This window comes from Macrosteles quadrilineatus, unplaced genomic scaffold (genome assembly GCF_028750875.1).
Source record: "Macrosteles quadrilineatus isolate MER2022 unplaced genomic scaffold, UCM_ALF_1.0 Scaffold_7__1_contigs__length_78375512, whole genome shotgun sequence".
NCBI lineage: Eukaryota > Metazoa > Arthropoda > Insecta > Hemiptera > Cicadellidae > Macrosteles > Macrosteles quadrilineatus.
This window is the reverse complement of record NW_026542600.1, coordinates 67280653-67289757: the sequence shown is the minus strand read 5'-3', so window position 1 is coordinate 67289757 and position 9105 is coordinate 67280653. Positions and strand designations below refer to the sequence as shown.

The following is a 9105-nucleotide window of genomic DNA, read 5'->3' as shown; positions in this document are numbered from 1 at the left end:
TATTTGCATATTATTGTTTCGTAATGTACAACAATCTGTTATCTAAATATATTCAGAATGTAAATACCATTCATTAGCTGTCTGTAAGTTTCTAAACAATAGCAACAAACAATAGCAAGAGTTCACTGTTTCCTTGAAGCATCAAATAAGGTTATGTGGATTGCATGTTAGATTATATATCCTGGTTCTATAGTATGTGATTATAGATTATATATCAATAATCCGTAGCTACAATTAATTATAGTGCTTGATATCCAGCAATGAAATAATTGCATATATTTTTCAATGGTAATTCAGTAAAAAAGGGTCAGGCCAGGCTTGAACTAGTTCTTGTTAGGGATTTTGAATTTGCAACAATAATTTCTCCCAATTGAATCTAAAAGAATTAATCAAATTCGTAATAAAAAAATATTTCCTTAAATGCAAATAAATTGATAATACCTTTGCTTAATTTATACAATAAGATACTAGAACTAAAACCTACTTTGACCCTTTTTCCCCTTCATCCTCTACCATTTCTCTTTATTTCTTCTCTCCCAGATAATTTAGCTATAAGGCAAGAAAAACATTGAAAAAATATGCATGAATGTTAAGAGTTGTGTCATTTGGAGGGAAGATTGTCGAACTAAAAGTAATTCACATTTTCCTTTAACGTTTTAAGGCCTTATCAAGTTCCTGATGATAGTCTAATATCTTCTTCCATTCACTGGGTAGCCTAATTAGATAAACTGGACAACTTGAACTGATGTACTGTATGTCCAGTTTGCTGCTATCATGGTATAATGTTTTGTTTGGTTTCTTGCTTGCTTTTTATTTACTTTTTTACACATTACACGGTAGTTAATATACATCCAAGGTTCAAGAACTTAATTTATATTATATCACCTTTTTGTTGTAGCCTTTGTTCTTGGGTTTGGGTAATAAACGAAAATCTTGCTCAATAATACAGGCAACAACATAAAAGGCAATCTAATAACCTCTTTCCTCACAATAAAATGCTTTCTGGAAGTCCAAAATAATTTATTACAGTAATAACATTAACCAGAACCTGTGAACAAGCATACCCCTAGAAATGCAGTGGTCCACATCTATTTTGATAGGCAGGCAAGATTTAGTTTTTATTGCAATCAATGTTTCACTAAATAACTTCTTGATCAGCATTGTACATGTTATTAAATTTATGGAAAGTAAATAAAAAAAAGTCTTATAACACTTAAAACATATATTTACATTTACGCTTATACTGTTACTTGGTAAATACATGGTAAGTGGTGATCGAAATCGAGATCACCACTTACCATCTTTTTTTGTATATTTACTATCTTGTGAGTAACAGTATAAGCGTAAATACAGGGTGTTTCAAAAAGAATCATCCGATTTTGAAAAATAATAACTACTCATAATTGTATCCGATTTGATCGAATAATATATTGTTAGAAAGAGGGCGTTCTCGAGTTTAAGGGAAAATATCCAAAAGTTCCATTTTTAAATGTTAACCCCCCCAAAAATCCAAAATGGCGGACATATGAAAACGGCAAAACACCTTTTTATAAACGGCTACAACTGGTAAGAGCTAGCCAAGATTTGAAAGAGTTTTCATGGTCAGGAATTAAATTTTCTACAAGACACTTTTAATCGTTTTCCAAAAATCGCACCCCTTCACTACCCAAAAAAACTCCCTACTTTCAAAAATTGGCATTTATTTTTAAATTTTCAATTGTTTTCACAATTTTTTTCTATCTAAGTAAATTTTTTAAGTTAAGTTGCACATATGCCGTGCATCTAAAGGGAGCCATATGAATCACCTGTAAATGGTATGTAAAAAAACTTTATTAGTTACTCTTTAATATAAAATTAACCTCGTGTCCATATGATTATTAGCTTTCAAATTATAAACCTATGAAATCGGATGATTCTTTTTGAAACACCCTGTATATGTTTTAAGTGTTATAAGACGTCTCTTTTATTTACTTTCTGTTAATGTTTCAAGCATAAGTGTGTTCACAAAACCCCACAGAAAAAAATATAAAAAATATTGTTTCATTCTATTTGGAGCTAAATATTGTTATAGATTTAGTTTATAATAATTTTCATACAGAATTATATTTATATAAAATCCTCACAACAAAATAAAAAGATTTACTTAACTTTTGGCTATGAACTCTTGTAAACTGCATTTCCAATTAATGTTTTATGATATCTAAAGCAGCACTACACTTGCAGGGTGATGGCGGTGGGTGATGGGGTGGTGGTGGGGTGACGGAAGGGTGAGCGCCCGGCGGGCGGGCGATGCCTCATTCCTCCTGTCAGTCGAGCCCCCTAGCTCCACCGCGTTGTAACGTCCAACGTCAGTCCACACAACGATTCACCGATGTGTTAAGACGCCCAACGCCTCGCCTCGTCCGTGTAAGTCACTTTTAACTCAACGCAAACACTATACTTTATTTAGCCGAGTAAACACAGACCAGGTCCGCGCGGAGGGTTAAGATCGATCTGCTAGGTTAGGATTCAAAATGGTCGTCCTCAACCCTCCCCTGGAACGAATATTTAGAACTAGAAGCCGCGTTTTCACGTTTAATCGTGTTTGTTTGTCTTGCCATTTGTCAGCAAACATTCCTTATCTACGTTGATACGCAAGCATCACTATAGTGTGCCCCTGCCAAGCAGTTTGATGTTTATTAATGAGCCGTTTACATGAAATGAAATGTAGATCGATTTGGAATTTATAAACCGAGTAACTGGCTTTAGTACTAATCGGATGTTATTTCGCAATATATTCAACTAGGATATATATTAATTTGATTACACTCAGAGAATTCACACGTTACTTGCTACATATAATGGTGTATGAGGGATAAAATCTCAAAAGGCTCGCAGCTTATAATTTCTCGCGTTTTTCTTTTAATTCTTTAACGCGTAAAGCATTTTAATGTTAAACAATTTTAAATTTGACGCGAGCGCATAACATTTTTTTAACCATTGCCTGTATAAAGTAAAGCAGCAGTTTCCGGTGATAGTGGAATGCTCAAAACCCATTATTTTTTATCAGTCACAAGATTTATATTTACAGCCCAGTTTTTACTTAAAATTTGGTTTTAAGCCCATTGAACATTTCCAACAGTCTGTTATTGTTTAAATTTATTTGTAAAAAGATACGTATTGATGCTGTTCAAAAACATATATTATATTAAATATAGTCAATTAAATTAATTAAGTTAATAGTTCGTAGTTTTCTCTGCACAGGACTCCACTTACAATAATTATGTTGTTGCGGTGTCGAGACTTAAGATTGTGAAACTATTGCGTACATCCTTTCGAGGTAAAAAGTAACAATGACCGGAAGAGCTAGTAGGATATTAACACTAGTTAATTTATAGTATTAATTTTTTCTCAAAATAATCATTTCCCTGCAATATATTTAGTTTATTATAGAAATTAAGAATATATTACCTAGAACAGCTGTGATGTCAGTTTATTTCTTGCACTTTTTATTTCTTACTAATGCAAATCAAGTAGAATCTTTTAAGTAGAGCTACAATAAACAATCAGTGCAAGGATCGTGAGCGTGACGATCACACAATCACAATCAGCTGCAGAGAAGAGTACAATCCATTGACCCCGATGGGTCCGATCCACTTCAATTGAGCATTCAATGTGCTACTTTCACGCCGAATCTTTACCTTCAATGTATTCATTCGTTTAGTCATTTCCATAATTTGTTTTGCAAAGTGTGCAAAAAACAACATTAACCAGAAATTAGTCTTTGGTACGGATTAAATTATGTTGGTTCCAATAGTTTTTAAACAATTGTGTAACTAAATTATTGTAATTATAAAAATAAAGACTCATTTACGAAGTTTTTTCAAATGTTTTGTTTCTTACGGTAGAATTGCAATAACTACCTCAATAGTAAGTGTAGTTATCGATTTAAACACCTTTAAAATGTATTATTTCCCCTTCGATTTATAGCACGACAAAAAACAAACCTTGATAACAAGTACGGTATAAATTCACTATCTCACGAGACGTATGTTGAGGTTATGTTTATTTTAACACGTTTGTTTGATCTGTGGTGCGGTGTTTGTGTGTTTGTGTGTTTATGTATACTTCTAATATTAACACTGTCTACATCAACCCCATTGGGTCTATAAATATATTTTATGTTTGACTATTAATATTTTGTGTATCATTTTTGTTGGGATAGACCAATTAAAAATGTGCATTTCGCGACTAAATGTATTGTATAATATAGGTTTTCTGAAACAACGAATTTTTCGGGTGTCTCCGGAACTTAAGGAGACTTCAAGGTTCTTGATCTCCAGGATTTTATTTGTAAAAAGTAAAAAGTTACCTGTCTCTCACAAAAAGTTGCTCTTAGCAAATTTTAATGTGAAGATCAAAATGTTAATCATCGGTACGAAGCTTGTTCGCAAAAATCACATTTAATTTATTTCAAATGCAGCAAATATGTTTAATAGTTGAAATTTTGTTCCTGACTGTTAATGGGTCTAACCGTTACATCGTGTTTTATTCTATCATATTATTACGATGTCAAATGCTCCTAAAGTTCAAACTGTTATGGAGAGGTAATCTACTTAAACGATCCATAAATACCACCACGATAACGTCTCAAAACTGACAAGAATGGCGTATATGTATTAGATCAATACATGTCTTGCTATGAAGATGGTTTATTAAAATAAGCTAACTCCCTGTCAAAGTCACCTCCCTTCACATTTCGTATACTTTGGTAGTTAATGGAATTGTCAAGAGCCTTTTGACTCGAGCTTTGACCTAATTTGCCTGCTTCATTTCCATTACCTTTAAATGTACCTTGAAAGATATCTAATTCAATTCTTTGGAAAGTAATACTGGTATTCATTCTGGATTAGTTTTATGTCTAACGTGACTTAATTGATTAATGTAAAATATTCATGCATACATTTTTCCGGAAATACGCAAATACAAATTGAAAAAAATCGGTTTCTTGTAAAGGAAGTTTTGATAAAAAAAATAATTGCTCACTATTTAGAACACTTCTATTCTAAGAAATTACCATGTTGCAAAAAAACTTTGCTCATGATGATTTGACATAGATGTGATAAAGGCGTTTGAATAAATCAAAACTACATAATGAAGTTAGTCTCATGTGGGGCAGAAACATGTTGTGATTGTTTAAATTATCTATATTACTTGCAATATTATTACCCGTTCACCACTACAAAATGTCCACTAAACATGTAAATGACTAACACCTCCAATTAGTATAAATCTAATAATTTAGACACAAAGCGTATTAGCCAATGTATAAATTTAGTCAAACTTATTCAACCCAGTAAAACTTATGAATTGACAGTAAATTATTATCGTAATTAGTAAGACGTAAAGCGGTGAGCGGTGAGAGCACAATAAACCACCATTGATTATCCAGGACACCGGAGAGCCCGGGAATATAATTGAGTCCCGTGGGATTCTGTTGGTTAACACACAAAGGCGAGCAGCAAGCAGAATTAACACCTACACGACATGTATCGTGCTCTAGCCGTCTAGCTACCGGAAGTGAGGGAGTTGCATTACGAATTCAGGCTATGCGCGTTTCCGCTACGGTTGCCGACCGACATTACTGTAGCAACTAAAGAAGTCAGAAATTTCAATTCTTGTATATCAAGATATGGACGATTAAGCACCTAAGTTATCTTAACAACAAAACTCCGTTGGAGAATTTCCACAATATTTTTTTAATAACACAAACCCACCATCACCAAAGACGAACTTCAACCAAAACTCTAGTTCGTTGTATGTTATTAGTATTAAACTAAGTTAAATTTTTAGATTTTTGAAGTCATGTTCCAATGGCACCACGGTATAAAGTAGGATCATACATTTTCTTCAATATTAGCGAAGGAATTTTTGGGACAGGATGTTTTTTTAATAGATCCTAGGCCTATTTTACCTAATCATAACTCCGTGTACATGGGCATCGGGCTTTTGCGTGGAACGTCAAGTAAAGTGGGGAGCCGGGAATTGTTTGTTTTACATGTCCTACTTTGCCATTGTAGACTACGCTCTAACCTGGAACCGTTTTGCACATTACTTAAGGATAGATGAAAGTTCACGATATTATCACATATCTAAAATCCATCGATGATTGGCAAGATTTGAACCCAGAACCTTGGGACCGTAGCCCCGCGTTCTACACCAGCTCGCTCCCCACAAAAATGAACTGCACTGATATTAGTGGTGCCGGGACTCAAACCCCAGGTTTATCATTGAATTACCGTAATCCTTATCGTGATGTCATATTACCAATAGGGTTCTCCCAGACTATTATTTTATCTTATGTGGAGCTTAAGGTGATCTCCGAATTAGCAAGTCTTGGCATTATCACATGAAGAATTGCCATTGCGATTGAAGGAGTTTGAGCCAAGCCAACAAGACAGAGGTCCTTCGCGCTAACACAAGGCCGATGTCATCAAAGTTACGTATGCACTAATCGTACTGGATGGACGTGCAACAAGAATTTTGCAGTCAGGTCTATTACACTTCGAAGGTCACACTCAAAGAGTTGATTTAGGATTCAGGGTTGTCAGTTTACGATGCCAACATGGTTGGCTATAGTGCTTGTAGTAGTTCCGTCTAGTAACCATAAAATCGCCGGTTCGATCCTGAGAGAAATGAGAAACTTTTTGATGGTTCGAAACTAGACCCAGCTGTCCCTGATCATTGTCCTGACTAATGAAACAGCTGGTCTTAGTCAGTAACAAAGCTCATCCTTAATTAATATTTGGGTTGATTTAAAATACTCACATATGTTGCCCCATCTCAATCGGAAATAATGGTAATTAATTGATCTTCAAATAAACACCGCATTTTTTACATCCGTCATATTTTTTGCTTATTTTAAATTTTTACACTTTTTTAAAACCTCAAACAACAATACAAATAAAGTTTGCATATAAAATAGTTTTTGAGCTCTGTTATTGAAAACCACGGTTATAATGGGTACTTATCTCTTTTCTTGATCATCTAATATTGAAAGTTAAATTATACTTTTTTCCACAAGGATTAAAACGAAATCAAAGAAATTTTATTTTCAAAAATTTGACCGCGAAAATAGTGAAATATATATCATTGACCGTGATTGGAATAAAAAAGACATAAAATTGAAATTGCGACTTGTGTAAATAAATGTTTAATACAACATATACTGCAAATAGAACTGGATCTTCCCAATAAGCGAAGTCTATTTCCGTCTTAAAGCCAATAAGATATTTCGAGGTCTGATTAGTTTTGATTCGCAGAAGATCGAGGATTCGCTGGGGGCTTAAACTTGGTGATGTTTCCTATTACTTGTCAACATGAAAAGTCCGCCAGGAGTTGTGGTTGACAGACTACGCATCAGAGCATTAATAGACTATCAAAGTTTGAAGTTTTAAATACCTGTCAGACACTAGTGAATCCTCCATCGAATTGTCGACTTATGTTTAAAATTTAATAACAAAAAAACTAATTTTATCACATTTAAAACACCACAAAATAAAAATTCCAATCACCCAATAATAATGTATGACTCGCAACTTATTGAGCAAAAGACCAGCACAAACTTTTTGGGTCTAACAATAGATCAAAATTTGAATTGGAATGATCATACAAAAAAATAGTTTCAAAAATCAACTTTGGAATTTTTGCCCTTTCAAAAATGTCTGTGTACTGTGATGTCAAAACTTTGAAAAACATTTACTTTGCATATATCCATTCACATATTTCCTTTGGTATCTGTCTATATGGAGCAACAACTCAAATCAATCTAGATAAAATATTAAAACATCAAAAAAGAGCAGTGAGAGTAATGCTCAGACTAAATTCTGATGTCTAGGCAAAAGAGCACTTTAAACAGCTAAACATACTACTGTAACTGTTTATGGGCAATATATTTATGATTCAATTTTATTTTTTTTTAATAAAACCTCATCCGATGTATCCAATCTACCGGTTCACCGATATGAAACGAGAAAAAAGTCTGATTTTGCAAAATAGGCACAGATTAAAGTTTTATGAAAAAAGCCATCATTTGCTGGTAAAAGTTTTTTTAAACATATCCCCGGAGGAATTAGAAATGAAAAAGATCCAAAAAAGTTTAAAACAAAACTAAAAAGTTTCTTAATAAACATGGCAATTTATTCTCAAGAAGAATTTTTCCACCTCCCTCAAGAATACTATATATTAAGAAGGCATCTGTATGGGGAGATGTATTTTTTAATTTAAGATTTATTTTTAATCTGTATTTTATATTTTAATAATTGTAATCGTTGACAATATTCAAATGCTGTATTATGTATACTTCTCAATGAATAAAGAAATTAAAAATTGAAAATTTAATATCAATAAATGCTGATATGTGGTTGTGGACTGTGGTCATTGTTGGCAGTCACTTAGGTCTACTTATTAGGTCTCTATTTATGTAATGATAAAATACACAATTTAAAATGGCGTACTCGTCAGCTATTTAGCTTCACTGTTCGCAGAAAATAACTTTCACGGTGCAAAATCAGTGTTAATAAATATTTTGCGAACTTAACAAAACTATAAACGCAGACAATTTCGACTGGATGCAACATAAGTGCTTATTGCCGCCCTATAGCCGCCCGCTTCCAGCAGTATAATCTTTGTTTCTTGCTGGTTTATTTTGAAACACGATTATTTTAACACTCTTATTTGCAGACAATACACTTTATAAAACGTCGTTGGTTCCTCTAAGTATTATGATTTCATCATTAAGTAAATCAGGTTTTTTACATCAGCATGTATGAACGACCATACAAATAGAACCCGTTCTTAAATTGTGTACATCTATTAGTTTTACAGAGTAAAAATCAGACAATTAGTCGTCGTAGCGTGGTAGTCGAAGATTTATCTACATATTATTCATGTATCAAATATGTTTTTTATTTTGTATATATACACCACTGGAATTTGGAAGGGAAAGGTCCAACCCCTGGCCTTGTTACTAACTAATATCTATTTTTTTAGATAACATCATCAATTTATATCCAATGACAAAACATCTTGCTCCTGAACGATCTCGTTTGGAATCGAACCAGCGAC

The 9105-nt window shown here is 33.3% G+C and overlaps 1 protein-coding gene across 3 annotated transcripts in view; it reads left to right on the top strand.

The window, feature by feature from the left end:
* Nucleotides 1-2223: 2223 nt before the first annotated feature.
* The window catches only part of LOC128997983 (diacylglycerol lipase-alpha), a 78494-nt gene continuing 71612 nt past the window's right edge, over nt 2224-9105 (top strand). For all 3 annotated transcript variants that reach the window (XM_054423869.1, XM_054423868.1, XM_054423870.1), the window contains exon 1: nt 2224-2406. The gene's annotated coding sequence lies outside the window, so the exon portion shown is untranslated. The remainder of the gene's footprint in view (nt 2407-9105) is intronic.